Source organism: Bombina bombina, chromosome 3 (genome assembly GCF_027579735.1).
Source record: "Bombina bombina isolate aBomBom1 chromosome 3, aBomBom1.pri, whole genome shotgun sequence".
Lineage (NCBI taxonomy): Eukaryota > Metazoa > Chordata > Amphibia > Anura > Bombinatoridae > Bombina > Bombina bombina.
In genome coordinates, this window is record NC_069501.1 from 1,267,382,306 (window position 1) to 1,267,402,533 (window position 20,228).

Genomic DNA, 20,228 nt, shown 5'->3' on the forward strand with positions numbered 1-20,228 from the left:
TCTCACTTCTTTCAATGTTTTTTTCAATGTTGTTTCCATTATAACCCCTGGCTAGAAATTTTTGTTTGAGTAATTCAGATAGAATGTTAAAATCACTTATATCTGTGCAGTTTTTTCGGATACGTAAAAACTGCCCTTTAGGAATGTTATCTATAAACTTCTTATGATGTCACCTTGTAAAATATATATAACTAATTGTGTCAACTTGTTTAAAGTATGTTCTGGCACTAAGTTTGTCTTCTTTTACAATAATCTCCAAATCTAAAAAATGAATGTTATATCTATTCTTCACACTTGTGAATTTGAGATTTACTTGATTAGTATTCATATTTATTAGAAAGTCATCAAATGATGAATCACTACCCTGCCAAATTATAATAATATTGTCGATATAATGTCTATAGGTAACCAGGCTTGCTCCAAGAGGGTTATCATATAAGAAAAGGTGTTCCCAATAACCCATAAATAAATTGGCATAACTTGGAGCAAACCTGGTGCCCATAGCTGTAACTCTCTCTTGATTGTAAATTTTTTTATTATAAAAGAAAAGATTGTGGGACAGAATAAAGTTAATAGTTTCCAAAATGAAGCACTTTTGTTCGTATTTCAATGATATATCTTGTTCTAGAAAAAAATTGACTGCCTTTAGTCCATCTTTATGATCAATAGTATAAAGCGATGTTATGACACAGGAGGCTAATAAATAGTCATCCTGCCACGTGACCTCACTGATTAAATTTAAAACATCTGTGGAGTCTTTTAAAAAAGACGAAAGCTTTTTTTAAAAATTTCTGCAAAAAAAATATCTAAATACTCTGATAGATTGGCCGTTAGGGAACCTACCCCCGATATAATGGGCCTACCTGGGGGATTGGACATATCCTCATGAATTTTGGGCAGACAATATAAGAGGGATATCCTAGAATATTTCGGTAAGAGATAATCTCTTTCTTTTGAATTCAAAATTCCCTCTTCTCTTGCCTGATTCAAAATCCATGTCAAATCTTTTTTATACCTATTGGTTGGATCATTAGATCATTTTTTATATGTCTGTTATCAATGTTATCACACATTGATAAATAATCTACAGTATCCATGATCACAATCCCGCCGCACTTGTCAGCGGGCTTTATGATCATATTTTTATTGTTCTCTAGATCTTTAATAATTCTTAACAGTTTTTTTGGCAAATTATTAATGGCGAGTTTCAGTTTTTTCCGGGTAAATGTTCAATATCCCTTAATATTAATTTTTCAAAAGATTCAATAATTGGACCCTTCTCATGTTTTGGGTAGAATTTGGACTTCCCCTTTAAATTTGAATGTGTAAACTCATTTTCAGAAGATAAAGCTGTTATTGCTGCTTTTTCAGCACCTGTTTTATTTAAAAAAATGTTCACAATTAATTTCCTGACAAACTTGTGGGCATCAATAAATGTACCAAACTTGTTTAATTTATTTGTTGGAGCAAATGAAAGTCCCTTGCTTAAAATATCTTCATATTCTTTATTTAGTTGATTTTTGCTCAAATTTTTTGTGTCGCCTATAACCTCCCCTCTTGCCTGGCTTTCTGAAGCTCTTCTGTTTTGTGTGCTTCTTTGTGGTAAGGGACTTCGATAGGTGTTTTGACCATATCCTAAAAAAGGACTTGCTTGATTTGATTGTTCTCTAGAGGTACCTGATCTCCTAAAATCATTATCTTCAGAATTATAAGGTGGAGTAAATCGATTGTATAATCTTAGGTCAATATCTGAATGGTGGTTATATGAGTGTGCATTATCATATGTTCTATTGGGTAAAATTTGAGATCTGTAATTTACTTGATAGACACTAGAATTCTTAAAAGGAAGCCTAGATTGCCTAGATTGGCTATTAACACTGTAAGGTTTATTATTATTATTATTATTTCACTTGCACATATATTTTGCACGTTTTACTTGACACCATTCACTATCTATTTTAAGCTTTCATTAGCGCCTATGATCTAAGTTTTATTTGTCCCATTTTTTTTGTGGCCAAATTTCTCTTATATTATTATATTTCATTGCACATTTATTGAGAGGCTGGGGAGTCCTCTTGTTTTCATAGGCTTAATAGTGTTTCACAGCGCAGTAACCAATATCACTTTTTGTACTCATTTATTTCCCACTTGCAATGGGCTTTCCAGCTAACTTTTCAACATAGCTAAACTGAGAGTTTCTAAGTAAGTCTTTAAACCATTTTATCATGGATTTTTATATCAGTATCTGGGCATCTTGTTCTTTATAATAAAAACCCTATCTAAAATAACCTAAGCTCCCCATTGCCCTGAAAATGGCATTTGTTTGGGCATTGCCCTTAAAAGGGCATTTAGCTCTTTTACCTGCCCAGACCCTAATCTAAAAATAAAACCCACCCAAAAAAACTTTAAATAAATCTAACACTAACCCCCGACGATCCACTTACAGTTTTTGAAGTCCCACTTGAAGGATCCATTCAGCCAGCAATAAGTCTTCATCCGGGCGCTGCCTTCCATCTTCATCCAGCCGGCAAAGTCTTCAACCAGACGGCATCTTCTATCGTCATCCATCCCATGCAGAGCGGGTCCATCCTGAAGACATCCGGCATGGAGCTCCTCTTCAATATGGTCACTGCCGTTAACAGGGACTTGAATGCAAGTGATGTCATCCAAGATGGCTGGGGGGTTGGTTGGTTGGGTGGTGGGTTTTACTGTTGGGGGGTGTTTGTATTTTTTTTACAGGTAATAGAGCTAATTTATTTGGAGCAATGCCCCACAAAAGGCCCTTTTAAGAGCCATATGTAGTTTATTGTAGGCTAGGTTTTTTTTATTTTGATAGGGCTATTATATTAGGTGTAATTCTTTTTATTTTTGATAATGTGTTGTTGTTTTTTTCGTAATTTAGTGTTTTTTATTTTTTGTAACTTAGCGTTTTTAGTGTGTGGTAATTTAGTAATTTTCAATAAGGCTAAATAGTATATTTAAATAATTTGAGTAGGGTTATGGTTTTTTAATATGTAATTTAGTTAATTTAACTGCTAGTTTAATTGTAGGATAATAGTTAGGGTAGGTTAATTAATAGTTAAAAATAGTTTATTTTAATTATACAGGTAAGTTTAAATTTATTTGAAGATAGGGATGTTGTAATTTTAATTTAAAGTTAGCGGGCTGTTAGGTTTAGGGGTTAATAGCTTAATTTAGTTTATGGTCATGTGGGGGGCTGGCAGTTTAGGGGTTCATAGGTTTAGTTAGTGGTAGTGATGTGGGAGGCCAGAGGTTTAGGTGTTAATACATTTATTTAGTGGCGGCGGTGTCCGGGAGCGGTGGGATAGGGGTTAATACTTTTATTTAGGTTGCGGCGGTGTCCGGGCGTGGCAGAATAGGAGTTAATACTTTTATTTAGGTTGTGGCTGTGTCGGGAAGTTGCGGGATAGGGGTTAATAACTTTTATTTAGGTTGCAGCGATGTCGGGGGAGGCAGATTAGGGGTGTTTAGACTTGGGGATTAAGTTAGGGTGTTAGGTGTAAACGTAACTTGTTTTCAACCATATACAGTGCCCTGGGCTGGAATTGCCACAAGCATACCTGTTAGAAATTTGATAACTGGGAAATTGTGTCAAATAGAGCCGAATGTGTATTTTGAACATCTGTAATGACTTAAGTATCGATCTGCGTTGGATTGAGAATGGTGGATCGTATATTACGTCACAAATTTCAACATTTGCTGGTCTGTAAGCTTTGATAACTAGGTCGGATCAAGATTGCAAGAATTACGTTGCAGAATTCCGGCGTATTTGTGGTTGACGGCTTGATACATATCCTCCGAAGTATTGCACAGCAATAAATAACAGTAAGAGCTAATATGTAACATGAAATATTAGAATCACACCAATAAAGGTATAGTACTGCACAGCAATAAATAACAGTAAAACTAAATATTTAACATGATATATGAGAATTACACAAATAAAGGTATGGTATTGCACAGCGATACATAACAGTAAGACAAAATATGGAACATGATATATGAGAATCACACCAGTAAAGGTATAGTATAGCACAGCAATAAATAACAGTAAGACGAAATATGGAACATGATATATGATAATCACACTAATAAAGGTATAGTATTGCACAGCAATAAATAACAATAAGTCCAAATATGGAACATGATATATGAGAATCACACCAATATAGGTATAGTATTGAACAGCAATAAATAACAGTAAGACCAAATATGGAACATGATATATGAGAATCACACCAATAAAGGTATAGTACTGCACAGCAATAAATAACAGAAAGATCAAATATGGAACATGCTGTCATCATTTATCGATGTCCGGCGGACATAATCCGCAATATCGGATCATGTCCGTCTGCACAATATTAAATCGGCCCCATAGTATTGCACAGCAATAAATAACAATAAGACCTAATATGTAACATGATATATGAGAGTCACACTAATAAAGGTATAGTATTGCACAGCAATAAATAACAGTAAGACAAAATATGTAACATGATATATGAGAGTCACACTAATAAAGCTTTAGTATTGAACAGCAATAAATAACAGTAAGACCTAATATGGAACATGATATATGAGCATCACACCAATAAAGGTATAGGGGCTTATCTATCAATCTCCGTACGGAGCTTGAGGCCCTGTGTTTCTGGCGAGCCTGCAGGCTCGCCAGAAACACCGGTTATGAAGCAGCGGTCTAAAGATTGTTGCTCCATAAACCTGTCCGCCTGCTCTGATGAGGTGGACAGGAATCGCCACAATTGACACCCCCCTGCTGGCGGCCGATTGCCCGCAAGTCTGCAAGGGGCGGCGTTGCACCAGCAGCTCTTGTGAGCTGCCGGTGCAATTCTGAATATGGAGAGCGTATTGCTCTCCGCATTAAGCAATGTCTATCGGACCCGATCCGCACTGTCGGATCAGGTCCGACAGACATTTGTTAAATAGGCCTCATAGTATAGCACAGCAATAAATAAAAGTAAGACGAAATATGTAACATGATATATGAGAATCACACCAATAAAGGTATAGGGGGATATTTATCAAAGCCTCAACTTTGTTGCATTTGCCGGCACCAATACGCTCACCTAACATCATGGTCGGGCTCTCCTTATTTATTTAAAAAGCCGGCAAAAAGGGGGCAGAGTCTGGCCATGCAGGATGATGGCCGCAAATTAGAAGGGCTCCTCATTCCCATGTAGGTTTAAAGCTTTTATTTGGCATTTTTCCCTTCCCTACCCCTCCTAAATCAAGAGGATCTTTAATACATCTAAATGAGGGACCTTTAATATTTTTAATCAAGGGCACTTTGATAGAAATATCCCAAGTACTACTCCACAGGCCTGGTCTGCAAGTGCTCACTGATACGTGCTCAAAGCTGGGTATAAGCTGAAGCGCGGCACTTACAGCGCAACCTGCCCCGGTACTTGAGAAGCATAGCGGGCAGCATAAAGGAGGCTCTGGCACACAATAATACTCAACACGAGAGGAAGAAGTAAGTGAGAGATGTGACACCCGCTTAACCGCGGAGGGACACTATTAGCAGCGGCAGAGAGGCCTTATCCAGGAACGCACATGTGAACATAGGATCCGTGCGGTAGGCCGATTTCTCCAGCGATATAGTAACCACACCCACACAGTGGACACACAACTGGTGCTGCTAGGAAGGTGAACATCAAAAGGTATATTGCCAAAATAGACTCAAATAGGTTGTGCGGTCCCTTTGCAGCTCTGCCTGATTTCTCTGTGGGCCTGTTAGGCATGACCGGGATAGTCTAAGAATAAAGCATCACAGTACAGAAAGGGGTCGCTTGGGCTTGAGACTCGATATGGAGGAATTGATAGCTGAAATTAGAGTCTTGTGGAGACCAAAGAGTAAACTGACACTATTAATTACACACTGAAGCCTGATCATACCATCACCTCTCCCAGATAAGGGGTTATACTTACCTCTGGCCTAGCCTGTGAGGCAAACACGATCTGAGTTCTGAAGTTATTATATCTCTGCATAAGAGAACAGGGCCTACTCTCTCCCTTCATACTTGATGTGATGCCTAATAAGAAACAGGGTAAGGCTGGAAAACCCCTCGTATCCAAAACACTTAACCACTTTCTGAAGCCGGCAGAACAAAGACAGGTTAATACTATAGAGGATATGGCTAGCGGTCAGTCAGGTGTGAAGGCCCTGGGACATCAGGAAGACATATCACATGCTCCATATGTTTCCAAGGGGGACACACAACATCTTTCCTCCAAGGAGGACATACAGGGAGTTCTCCAGGAAATGCGGAGCCTCTTTGGTGATCTTCGTAAAGTTCTAAGTGCCCTTGACCACAGGGTTACCACTCTGGAGACTACTCAGGCATCTACCTCTTCTAAACTATAAAGCCATAAGATGGAAATACAGAACCAGGCTGAAAAAGATCACTTCCTAACAGAAAAAATGGAGGATCTGGACAATCGTTGTCGACGCAACAATCTGAAAATAAGAGGCATCTCAGAGACTGTTCTTCCCCCCTCAATTGAGGGGTACCTTCAAGCCCTGTTTAGGGTGATTAAAAATAACCCACTGGCTGCAGAGATCCCTATTGAGAGGGCACACAGGGCATTGCGGCCCAAACCACCACCTAAAGCCCCACCTAGGGATAATATAATTAAATTCCTCAGCTACAAAGATAAAGAGGAAATTCTGAAATGCGCTAGAAAGATGCACCCTATCCTCCACGTGGGGGAAGAAATACAAATTTTCTCTGACCTTTCACCGGTGACACTGCAGAAGAGGAGGGAATTGTCACACATCACATCTTACCTTAAGAAGAATGGAATCCTGTACAGATGGGGTTTTCCTGTGTCACTAATAGCCACGTACCAGAATAAAACAGTTATTTATCAACCAGGTATGGACCCACAAGGGTTTTATAAAGAACTCCCAGTGTTGTCTAACAAAAGCACTGATCAGGCAGAGGGCCCGGCTGAGGGTACATCCTTTGCTTCTTCCTCCTCACTGGAACCACGGCAGAACACCTGATAGATGTTTATCCGCCTTGGGACACAATGAAAAGTATTTATGATTAAACAACTAAAAATCTATGCGCTGGTGGTAGATAATACTTCACATAAAAATCAGATACCCCAAGTCATCTGAATAAATAGTTTTAGTAGCAGTTATGATTGTCTTATATGTGTGCGCCTGTGTTTATATACATTTATTTATATAAACATAGACATAGAAATACAAATACTACTAAGACCATTGTCATTTGGTAGATATTAAGCCAGTGTTTGCACACAGGCGCACACATATAAGACAATCATAACTGCTACTGACACAATGAAAAGTTCAGTGTTATCCTTTTTCTGATGGACGGATTGCACGGCCACTTCCCGGCCATGAGAGACCTTGTAATGCAGTGAGCAGATTGACCTGTTCACCAAAGAAGACTCTCTTTCTACGGCTGTGATGATGGTCTCTTTTGCCGCCATTGCAGAATTAAGGGTAATATAGCAAATAGAAATGTTTGATAATATAAATTGTTTGTTAAGTTATTTTTTGTCGTTTCCCTTCAGTTTTGAGGGTGCCCTACTTTTGACATTATGTTAGGATTCTAAGGCAACTTACACCAACCCTGCAGGATTGCCTCCATAGCTATATCTTTCTATATACTCTCGCAAACACTCATGTTCCTGAACACTGAAGTCTAAATAAGTATTATTTTATATTTATTCTTTTATATACATTAAGCTAAAGCTATATGAGTTAATATAGCCATATCTTTTTAGATGTACACCGCCAGGTTCCTACAATCACAACACCATACATACTTAGGTATAATTTTTATGTAGGAACAGGCCACCTAACCTCTCTGAGAAGAGGTCTTTAAGCCCCTATATAGCACGAAAACCTCTAACTATACTCACTCTCGGTTGCACGAACACCTCCAATATACCTGGAGGCGATTTCCTTTGATATTATGATAAATTAATGGAGGCAACAGAGTAGAGAGAAAGTCTTAATATATAAAGTGTTTGTGTTGTTCTTGAATGTTTCTGTTTATAAATGCTGATGATGATCTGTTAATGCTATCTTGACTGTTCTCTTGAAATAGATAAGTAGGGTTATTATCATGATGGTATAATATATGTTCTCTTTATCTGTATCACCTTTTTTCTACATACTTTTTCACTTACTCATGTGTTCAAGCTCTGCTTCAGACTTAAATGTGATGCTGTATTTGCACCTTTACACACCCTGTCCCACAACCTTTTAACGTTTCATAAATAAATTGTGTATTGTTCATACCTTTGGGCCCCTAAGACTATACTGCCTCATCTGCTTTGTATAATTACTAAGCAGGGTTGGGACACCTAATATATCAATGGAATTGTACTCAAATTCCCTTACCCCAGCAGACTTCCTAATTATATACATACCTTATAGTAGGGCCACTCCCAGTGAATAGGGAAACCTAGGTAGCTCTGGGGCATCCGGGAGACTATATTGCCCTTGTAGCAATGCTAGACTCTCTCGTGTGGAGGACATACCCTTCAGAATTACAACCTTCTTAAATGTTAATAGAGGTCTAACGATATGTCTCACAGTAATCTTGTCAGAACATAACTGTACACCACCATTTAGAGTTATCAGTGAATACCTAGGTACCCACTCATTACCTCTGGATATACTCTTTTCTTATGCTCCCTTCCCCATGCTACCCACCCTTTATTATACTCCCTCAGCCGTTCCCTCCCACACCTTCCCAATCCCCATCTTTGGCCACTATGACAATCCAATTAGAAACAAACCTATTATGGGTATACTACCCCTAGTGTTTTATTTCTATCTTTATTAGATAATCCCGTAGTACTAGCTACAACTATCCTTACTGTATAGCAGTAGCAAACCCCTACTACTTTACATACATTACTCATACCCTTTCATCTAAAAACTTCCTCTCTCTCCTTCTCTTTTTCATTTCTCTCTATCTTTAACTCCCCTTTTTTTTGTTGTTGTTGTTAACATGTTCTCTAAAAACAGCAGATTCCAGGACCACTCTATACAACTGACCACTATAAATGCCAAAGGCCTTAACAGCCCTGGAAAGCGATCTATTGCATTCTGTGAGCTCAACAAACTGAATAGTCACATATTAATGATACAAGAGATGCACTTTCAAAGAGGTAAGGAGCCAACATGGCACAATACACAATACCCCACGGCCTTTTTTGCCTCCGGCCCGAATAAGAGAGCCGGAGTAGGTGTACTTTTCCACATAACAATACAAATTTCATACATTGACAGAGATCCGGAGGGTCGATACTTATTATTAACAGGCACGCTCTATGGTCACCATATCACACCTCTAAATACGTAGGCTTCAAACCAAGTGCAACCCTCTTTCTTTAAAAAAATAGCCAACCTTTTCCTTGATCATGCGCAAGGGATCACATACATAGTGGGGGATCTTAATATTGCCCTAGAACCAGTACTGGACTCCTCTAGAGGCTCCTCTAATACACCCAAAACTGCCTTGAAATCTATTAAAAGTACACTACACAATTTAAATCTACATGACATTTGGAGGACGCTTCATCCTTCCGACAGGGATTATACTTTTTACTCCTATCCCCATAACTGTTATACAAGAATTGACCATATACTTACTGACTCCCATGGCCTAAATATCACTACCTCTTGCTCCATTGGTTCCATCACATGGTCCAACCACGCCGCTGTCTCTGTCCTGTGGCCTGATGCTCCAGTCTCCCCTAGACTATGGAGATTAGATGACACTCTATTGGACAACCACTTAATTACTACAGACATACAGAAAACAACTTGCAGAATACTTTGAGATTAACTCGCACTTCACAGCATCACACCTAAGTGAATGGGAGGCACATCAATCAGTTATTAGGGGGCTATTTATTAAACACAAAGCCAAACTGAATAGAGCTTCTGGAGAAAAACACACTCAAAACTATTAGCTCCCTGGAACAAGAACATAAAAAGGACCTTTCCAACCAAGAGCTTAAAAATAGATTAATGGAAGCTAGATTTGCGCTCAGAAGTCATCTAACAGAGATACATCAGCGAAATGCTTTATATCTTAAACAGTATTACTTTAAGGGAGGTAATAAACTTGGTAAAATTCTAGCCAGAAGCCTTCGCAGGAAGAGATTAAGTACATATGTCCACTCACTCATAACATCTGAGGGTCTAGTGGTCAGGGATAGTCTCCAAATTGCCTCAACTTTCCGTGACTACTATAGTAGATTATACAATATAGATAACAGTCAATCACCTGATAACACAGCCCTCCTCTCCGTGGCTATTAGCAATTATTTCACTGACTTAAAATTCCCGACCCTAGACAAAAACGCGGTAGACACTTTATCTGCCCCTATATCCCTAGAGGAGATTTCACTTGCCATCAAAGAAATGCCTTTGGGCAAAAGTCCGGGACCTGATGGTCTCACTTCTAGATATTATAAAACATTTCAGGGAACCCTCTCAGCCCATATGCAATACCTATTTAACAAACTTCATGATGACCCAACACTAACTGAGACACTATTGGAGGCTCATATCACTGTAATTGCGAAGCCAGGAAAGCCAGCGACTAGTCCAGGTAATTTTAGGCCCATCTCCCATGACATTAAAACACTGGCCAAAATCCTTGCTAATAGGCTTAAAATATTTATCACTGAGCTTATTAGCAATGATCAAGTGGGCTTCATACCCAGGAGAGAGGCTAGAGACAATACCACCGAAATAATTCAGCTTATCAACCACTCAAAGGTCTCTAACATCCCAATGGTGCTCTTCTCCGCAGACGCTGGGGAGACTGGGGGTTATTAAGAAAAATGTCCTTCCACGGATACTTTACGTTATGCAAACTCTGCCTATTCCTCTTCAAGATGATTATCTTGACCAAATACAGAGACTCATTGACCAATGTATATGGTCGGCATCAGACCAAGAGTTCCAAGGAAAACTATGTACCTGACAAAGGATGGGGGGGGTTGGGACTCCCAAATTTAAAAGCATACAGAAAAGCTATAGTCCTGCAATGTATTGTTGAATGGTCCCATAATGCAGACGATAAAGCATGGGTACGTCTAAACTGCACAATTTTTCAGGTAAATAATATGGGTACACTAGCTTGGACCCCCTTTCCCGATAGACCCAAACATTTAAATAAGTATCTGATCTCTGCCAATATCCTAGCTAAGTGGGACAAAACAATTGCAACCTCTACCCACGTCTCTTCTAAATTTTCGCCACTAACTCCCATTATTGAAAATAAAGCCCTCCCATACTACAAATTAAGTCACTGTATCAAACATCCATATCACCTAAAAGAGGGCACAATACATTTTGCGGTAGAAAACAAACTCTTTAAAAAGCATGCAGAACTACAAGAAGCTCATGAGGAGATCTTCTCCCCCTGGTTAAACTACAACCAACTCCTTCATTACATCTCCCATCATAAATACAAGCAAGACTTGGGTAGAGAGCTTACCATATTTGAGAAAATATGCATATCACCGATGACCCCCAGACATTTTATTTCCCTATTATACAAACTCACTTCCACATTGGATGCCTCAACCCTCCCGTCCTATACTCTTTCCTGGAGTAGGGAGCTGGCCCAAGACCTTAGAAATTAAATATATCAACAGCGCCAGAAATACAGCCACACAAGCTACTCCTCAAAAGAGCGAGATCTCCCAACCAGATCTCAATATATAGATCAAAAAAGTGCTAAGAGGGAGCGCTACAACACCCCTGCGATGGGATGAGTTGCTAAAGGTGGAATCCAAGAGATAGTACTATGATAAAGTCACAAAATGAATCTGAATCGGATTATATAGAATATGTACGATATACAGTAAATATGTTACAGATTATAATGCAATTTAATTGTTAAAATTCACAAGTTGCAAGGTATCGAAAATAAGAATCACAAAGTCTCAAAACTAAAATAAAATTAAGAAATGACACAATTAAAACAATTTGTCACAAATGTAAAAAGTGGGATATTATATATATCCTTGTGAACAGCTAGTGTATCAAGTTCAATCACTAATATATCAGGTTAAATAGCAAGTTAAAAACAAATCGACCTGTAAACTAGGTAACTGGATGGATTAAAATAAAATTAAATAAATATCCAATTAGGCAAATATAACCAGCAATATGACCAAAAAATGTCCATAAATAAATGTGTCCCAAAAGTGTCCAGATGAGGTTGAGATCAAAGTCTAACCAATTAAGGTTTTGGTGATGATGAATCCATGATAGGTGTGTTAGAAAAATATACAAATGTATCTGCGTGAAAAAATCCAAATGTACGCAAAAAATCCAAAGTGTAAAAATATAATAAAAAATATAAACAAAAAATAAAAATGGAAAATGTGGCCAACAATAAAAAATATATAAAAGGTATACACCTAAAAAATAGGGGTTATACCCTTGGTCTCTACGTGATCTGTGTTGTAATCCTAAGTGTGCTATCCCAAATGATGATGGTGTTGAAAATAGTGCTCATATAATGTTCCTCTTCTTAGTGAAGTTTATCCAATAAGAGATAACGTGAAAAAATCCTATAAAGAAATAGAAATAGACATAGTGCAATAATGCTTCAGTATATGAATAAAGTAGGTATTGGACTTACCAAATAAACCTGAGCCGTTGTACCAGTATAATCAACGCGTTTCAGTCCCCAAGGACCTTTCTCAAGACTGGTCTTGAGAAACGTCCTTGAATATGTAATTTAGTTAATTTAATTGCTAGTTTAATTTAATTGTATGATAATAGTTAGGGTAGGTTAATTAATAGTTTAAAAATTTTATTTGAAGATAGGGATGTTGTAATTTTAATTTAAAGTTAGGGGGTTGTTAGGTTTATGGGTTAATAGCTTAATTTAGTTTATGGCGATGTGGGGGGCTGGTGGTTTAGGGGTTAATAGGTTTAGTTAGTAGTAGTGATGTGGGAGGCCAGAGGTTTAGGGGTTAATACATTTATTTAGTGGTGGCTGGGTCCGGGAGCGGTGGGATAGGAGTTAATACTTTTATTTAGGTTGCGGCAGTGTCGGGAAGTGGCGGGATAGGGGTTAATAACTTTTATTTAGGTTGTCGGGGGAGGCAGATTAGGGGTGTTTAGACTTGGGGCTTATGTTAGGGTCTTAGGTGTTAACATAGCTTGTTTTCAACCATATAAATGTAATATTTGGCAGCATCGAACATAAGCTTTTGCTGCTTTCAGACTCCCATTGACTCCCAAGCTCGCAAACAATTATGCTGTGGAATTCCGGCGTATTTGCGGTTATTGGTACATATCCTCAAAATTATTGCACAGCAATAAATAACAGTAAACCAAATATAGAACATGATATATGAGAAACACACCAATAAAGGTATAGTATTGAACAGCAATAAATAACAGTAAGGCCAAATATGTAACATGATATATGAGCTTTTTGGATGGTGTTTGTTCATGGAGGTTCCTTATGGAGAGAACGAGCAACTGGCTCACTATAATCCTGTAGGATCTGCTGGCTTTGATTAGCTACTGATGAAGCCATTCTGCTGAGATACTGGTATACCTTGGAGCTATGGTACCCCTTGGGCTGTATCCCTGATCCTGGTATCCTGCATATACACCTATTTGAATAGTGTGTACACCATGCATGATGATCTCCTGCATCCTGGAGCTGTGTTTTGGACACTAATCAGCTAGCTGGACTGCTGTAGAAATCCAGCCTGTCTCTATGGGCAAGATTGATTGCCTTTCTTACAAGTGAGTACCCTGTGTTCACCTCTTATTGTAAGCTATCAAGATTCACCATTGATCTGCACCATTGGCGCCTCTATCCATTGTGTTTTTCTAACAGATTGCCTTCCTCTGGTTGAAGTTAGAGAGCTGCCTGCTGAATTACTTCACATCACATCCACATTTATCTCCTTTGAGGGACTTTCTCCAAGTTGAATACCTGGACTTTTAACCTGTATCTGTGGTCTGGTGGTAACTTCCCACTCATTGTAGCATTTTGTGACAGATTGTCCTTATATTTTTATTGTGCACTAGCACTGATTTTTATTGTGCATTAGCACTGATTATTATATCTTATTTGTTATTTGTTATATTTAATATTGTTTATGCATATAATTTTCTGGCTGTGCATGTTATTTAGCACCTCCTAGAGGATGTCAGGGAGCACTTGATTACCTGTAGCTTTGATATCTTCTTTTACTTATATGAGAATCACACCAATAAAGGTATAAGGGGATTTTTTTTTTTTTTTTTAATCTTCTTTTTATTGAAAACTTAAATATTCACAATAACGATCCACAATAACGAATATTGCTAGTTAGAGCTAAATGTTCATGAGTTTCGCTGCTGCTTTATAAGCTGTAGTTCCATATTTGTAATGCAGCTAGTCCATGTAGTCTCTCAGGTGGGTAGAAGTGGGGACAGGGGGGAACACGGGTTTTAAGTAACAAATAAACAGGTAAGCAAACAAACGAATCAATAAAACAAATATGGTATCTTACGTCTGCGTGTCTTTATCCGGATCGTCACTGGCTCTTGGAATATGTGTTTAGTGAAGTATTGTGTAATCTGTTCGCTATAAGGAAAGGATTTATATCCTTTTCGTTTGGTGACTATTAGTACAGCCATCTAGGGAGAAGGGGTGGCATTTTGAAGGGCATGTGGGATAAGTGTGGTGTGTAAGGACTCCTGCCAGATAAATTTGGCATCTAGCAGGGTGTCTACTCTGTTTCGGCACAAGTAGCCGTATTGTTCTAGTGTGAATTGTTCTTCTACTTCTTCAAGCCACATTGCTTTAGAAATGGTCAGGCGTTTCTTCCAGTTACGGGCTATTCATTTTCTCGCGCTGTTAAGGCCTATTTGGAGCACTAAAAGCCGCAAGCGACATGGTAAATTAGGGAGGTCGTTGAGCAACGCTATTTTTGGGTTTAGTGTAAATTCAGCTGAAATACTTTGTCTGAAATGTTGCTCTATCATCTTCCATAGGGGGCATACTCTGGGGCATCGCCACCACATGTGTATCAGGCTACCATGTCCCCTACAGCAGTGCCAGCATCTATCCGATAGGCTTGGGTAAATACTGCTTAACTTTGACGGGGTTAAATACCACCGTAGTATAATCTTGTAATTGAGCTCTAATATTACAGGTGAGGTTGAGGATTTTTTGACTGATTTGAATATATTGGCCCAATTATCATCTGATATATGACTACCTATATCTGTATTCCATTTAGCTGAGTATGGGGGCAGGGTGTCTCTAATGTTCTTGGTTAAAAGTTTGCGGGAGAGCGAAAGTGTTCCTCTCGGTATAATCCCTCCATGGCATAATGTTTCAAATGTGGTGGGTGTTCTTAGTAAGTCTGTTTTGAATGGGGAGGTATGTACGAAGTGATGTAATTGTGCGTATTTTAGCCAGTTGTTGTATTTGCCTTGAGCTATGTTGGTTAGTTTGTCCCTTTCTAGGAGTTTGCCTGCCTCCGTGAAATTTAGTAAAGGGATGGTGTAGTCCCATTCAGAGAGCCTCTGAAATCCCCTGTCGAGGCAACCCACCATTTCTACGTTTAGAACAATCGGAAATAGGGGAGATCTGCTAGTTGAAATGTACGGTCTGGATGTTGTTATTTGATCCCAAGTCTTAAATAGGTGTTTGTGAATTTCTAGTTGTCTACACTGAGGTGGTCTTAAGTTGCTAGGTACCCAGCACAACGCATGTACCAATGGTGCCCTGAGTATATGTGAATCTAATGCGACTTGTGCTTTACATTCCTGTTTCCCATGCCAATCTAGTATCCTTTGTAATGTGACTGCTAGGTAATACTCTTCAATTTTTGGTAGCCCTAATCCTCCATCAGTAGTTGTCCTATACATTGTGTCTCTATTAACTCTAGGTTTATTTTTCCCCCATACAAAGGAATTAAGACTGTTTTGGAGACAGTTCAGATACCAACAGGGTAAGTGCATAGGTAATGTCTGTAGTATATATGTGATCCTAGGGAGCGTGGTCATTTTTAAGGCCTGGACTCAGCCCCGCCATGAGAGAGGTTTACTCGTCCATGTCTGAAGGTCATGTTGAGTATTGTTTAATAAAGTTACGTAATTTTTGTCAAAGAGTGTTGTTTGCTTGGGAGCGAGGTGAATCCCTAAGTATTTTATAGAGTCCTTTCTTAGTTTTAATGGGCATATCTTAGTGAGTGAAATTTGGTGTCTTATAAGCTAACATTTAGGATCTCTGACTTTTGTTTGTTGACTAGAAAGTTTGAGTACCGTCCAAATCTGTCTAATTCTGTTAATATTTCTGGGAGAGTCGTTAGGGGTGAGGTGGCTGAGAATAGTAAGTCGTCAGCAAAAGCTGCGATTTTATAGGATTGATTATTGAACGATATTCCTTTGATTTTTTGGTTTTTACGGACGTGAGAAGTGAGGACCTCCATCGTTAAAACAAATAAGATCGGAGATAGGGGGCAGCCTTGGCGCGTGCCATTGTGTATGGGGAATGTGTCTGATAGTATACCATTAGCTTTAACTTTTGCATTTGGGGTTGAGTATAGATTAAAGATTCTGTTAACTATTTTCAGGCCAAATCCAATGATTTTAAGGGTTTCTAGGAGAAACTGCCAGTCTGTTCGATCGAATGCCTTTTCGGCGTCTATGGCTATCAATACAGATTCTATTTTGTGGGTCTTAGCGTATTCTATAGGGGTTAAGGCTCTAATAGTATTGTCCCTGGCCTCTCGGCCAGGAACAAATCCCACTTGATCTGTGTGGACTATGTCGTTAAGAATAGAGTTTATACGATTTGCTAAGATTTTCCCTAGAATCTTGAGATCTGTGTTTAGTAGCGATATAGGTCGGTGACTACCTGGATCTTCTTGTGGCTTTTCTGGTTTCAAAATTACAGATATGTGGGCTGTTAGAGAATCTATAGAGAGTTGGGTGCCCTCGTCCAGGGATTTAAAAAGATTTAATAAATGTGGGGCTAGAATAGGACAGTGTGTCCTGTAGTATTGATTGGTTAATCCATCAGGTCCTGGGCTCTTACCTGTTGGAAGGCTCTTAATGGTTTTCACGATTTCTGTTAATGTTATATCTGCTTCCAAGTCAGTTACCTGGGTTTGTGTTAATTTGTTTAAATCTGCTGAAGCTATGTACGCTCTCATGTTTTGTATGTGGTTGTGTTGAGTAGTTTTTGTCAGGTTGTATAATTGTTGGTAGAAGTTCCGAAAGTGGGCGGCTATCTCCTTGCTGTCAACTACATAATCTCCCTGTTTAGTTCTGAGTTTGTGGATATGTGTAAGGGTATTTTTATCTCTCAGGGTGTTAGCAAGGATTTTGCCTGGGCGGTTCCCTTCATAAAAATATTTCTTCCGGAGGTTCAGCATTTTTCTTTTGGTTTCAGAGTACAGTAGTGTATTGAGTTCTTTTCGTGTGGCAGTCAGCGTTGTTAGTAGGGTTCTGTCCGAGGGGTATTGCTTATGTTGAGTCTCCAGGTCGTTGAGTCTGTTAGTGAGTGCGTTTAGCTGGGTGTTGTATTGTTTCTTAATATATGCTTTGTATTTTATGCACTCTCCGCATATAACTGCTTTATGGGCTTCCCATACATACATCGGGTGTGTTTCTAAGTTAGCGTTTAAGTCAAAGTACTCTGTCAGTGCTGTCTTGAGTTTTTGGGCTGTTAGTGGGTGGTGTAGAAGGTATGGGTCCAGTCGCCATATGTACGGATGGAGTGGAGTGTCAAGCCAGTTTAATTCCAAGGTCACCATAGAGTGATCTGACCATGCCGTTGATGATATGTCGGTGTTTGATAATAGGGATAAGCTAGACTGGTCAAGAAATAGATAGTCGATCCTTGAGTACATGGACCAGGGATGTGAGAAAACGGAGTACCCGCGCTGTGTGGGGTGCTGTAGTATCCATGTGTCTATGAGTCCCGATTGTTTAAGGCATGTGCAAGTAGCATTAGGGGGGGCGTGATGTGTTGCTTGTGTTTAAGGAGGTAGAGTCAAGTATGGGATCCAAGATAACGTTCAGGTCTCCACCCATCACTACAGTGCCTTTACGCGATTCATGTATCATACGATTGAGAGTATTGAAAAACCTGCTCTTGTTTGTATTGGGGGCGTATACGTTGACTAGAGTGATTGGCCTATTATAAAGTAGGCCTACTAATATTAATATCCTCCCTTCCTTATCTGATGTGTTATGGAGCAGTTGAAAGGGTAGGGATGAGTGGAAAAGGATTCCTACTCCATTTATCTTTCTTTCGTGGGAATTAAAAAAGCTGAGAGGGAAGTGTTTGTTCGAGTATTTAGGTTCATTTGCTCGAGGGAAATGAGTCTCCTGTATAAATATAATAGAGCCCTTTTGTTTGGCGAACCAGTGTATTGCAACTGACCTTTTAGTAGGTGAGTTCAAACCTTTAGCGTTTTGGGATATTATTGTAAGTGATCTAGAGGTCATGTGTAATGTTCGTGTGAGGGTCTGCTATTAAGTCTTCCAGACTTGTCTTACCGTATGGGGAAGTTAATCACTTCTTGTAGGTGCGGTGTGCTGAAGAGATCCCTATGAGGTTGTAGTGCTTACTGTGAACGTGCTGTGAGTGGAGTGTGAGCCAGTGCGCCGATCCAGATTTTGCAGAGAATCTGAAATACAATAACATGCATTGATAAATACAACATAACAATATAGAAATTAAAGTAATTAACATTGAGAACAGTTACACTAAGGATTACAAAGGTAATCTCCTTTCCTTTCTTTTAATCTAAACTCAAATTCAAATCTAAATCTAAATTTAAACTCAAATCTAAAACAGGATGGGGGAAGAGTGGTAGCAAACTAGGGTCACTACCGTTCCTCAAAATAGGGCTGGTGCTAGTATTACGTTAAGATGGGGTTCCCTCCAATTGTGGGAAATCTGACTATAGTGGTATGTACCACCTGGGAAGTAAATTGGTGTGCAAGGGGAATATACTTAAGTCTCTTTATGATGTAACAGTGGGTTGACTATAGGCCCGTGTCCAAGGGTCAAAATGTACTTTTCGCTGGGGTGCCATAGTCTCTTTTAGGAGTTGAAGTGGGGTTAGTTAGTTAAAGTCAAAATTGGTGAGGATTAAACCTCAAGGTGGGTTTGTGGGGGTGTCCAGCGTTGGGCGAGAGGTGTTGGGGTCTATTTTGCGTTTCTTGGGAACTGTGTTCCATTTTTGTCTCTGTGGCTTTGGTGGGTACAGATCTGATGTTGGTTCTCCTTCGTCGTGGTCCGTAGTTTGGGGTATATGCTTCGGTAGTGGAATTTTCAGCTGTGTACAGAAGGAATCAAGATCTTCTAGGTCTTTGTAAGTGATTTCCTTGTTGTCTTTTGTTACCCTGAGTGCAAAGGGGAAACCCCAACGATATGAGATTTGGTGATCTTGTAGGTGGGTAGTCAAGAACTTGACATTCCGCCGTCTAGTGAGAGTGAGCGGGCTGAGATCCACGAAGATTTGTATTGTATCGCCGTCTTTGTAGATTGGTGCTTTCTTTCTTGCTGCATTCAGTAGTTTTTCTTTGTCTTTGAAGTTGTGGCATCTTAGAATGATGTCTCTTGGCGGGGCTTTAGGTGAGGGCTTAGGTTTCAATGCCCTGTGTACTCTATCTAAAGATATGTCTGTATCCTCTTCACTGTCAAGAAGGAAATTGAATAGGCCTTGTAAGTATTTTTGGAGTTCAGTGCTTAGGATTTTTTCAGTCACCCCTCTAATTCGCAGGTTTTGGCGTCGGCCACGATTGTCTAAATCCTCTATCTGCATCTGCATTTGTCTAATCTCTTCTGCTTGTTGTTGGAGCTGCATAGACTGTAGGTTGATTGGTTCTGAGATTTCTTCTGCATGGTTTTCTAGTTGGTGCACCCTGTTGCCTAAGTCAGTGATTTCTTTTTTGACATCAGAAAGTCCTTCTTTTATAAGTAGACTGACTTGGGTCATAAATGTTGCAAAGTCCTCCTTGGTTGGTAAAAATTTTAAATCTGCTTTAGTTATAGGGGTGAGAGGGTCCGTTGGAGTGTTATCCACCTCCTCTTCGTGTGTACAATCAGAGCTGTGTGGGGAGCTAGGTGCTATATTTGTTTTATCTTCCATTGTTATAAAAAAGGAGTTTAATTTGGTGGATGGTATCACAGCTG

General features: G+C 39.2%; 1 protein-coding gene across 1 annotated transcript in view; it reads right to left on the reverse strand.

Annotated features, from left to right (window-relative positions):
* Nucleotides 1-20,228, reverse strand: part of LOC128652724 (vomeronasal type-2 receptor 26-like) — a 126,758-nt gene that overhangs the window by 66,125 nt on the left and 40,405 nt on the right. The gene's annotated exons all lie outside the window — the stretch shown is intronic.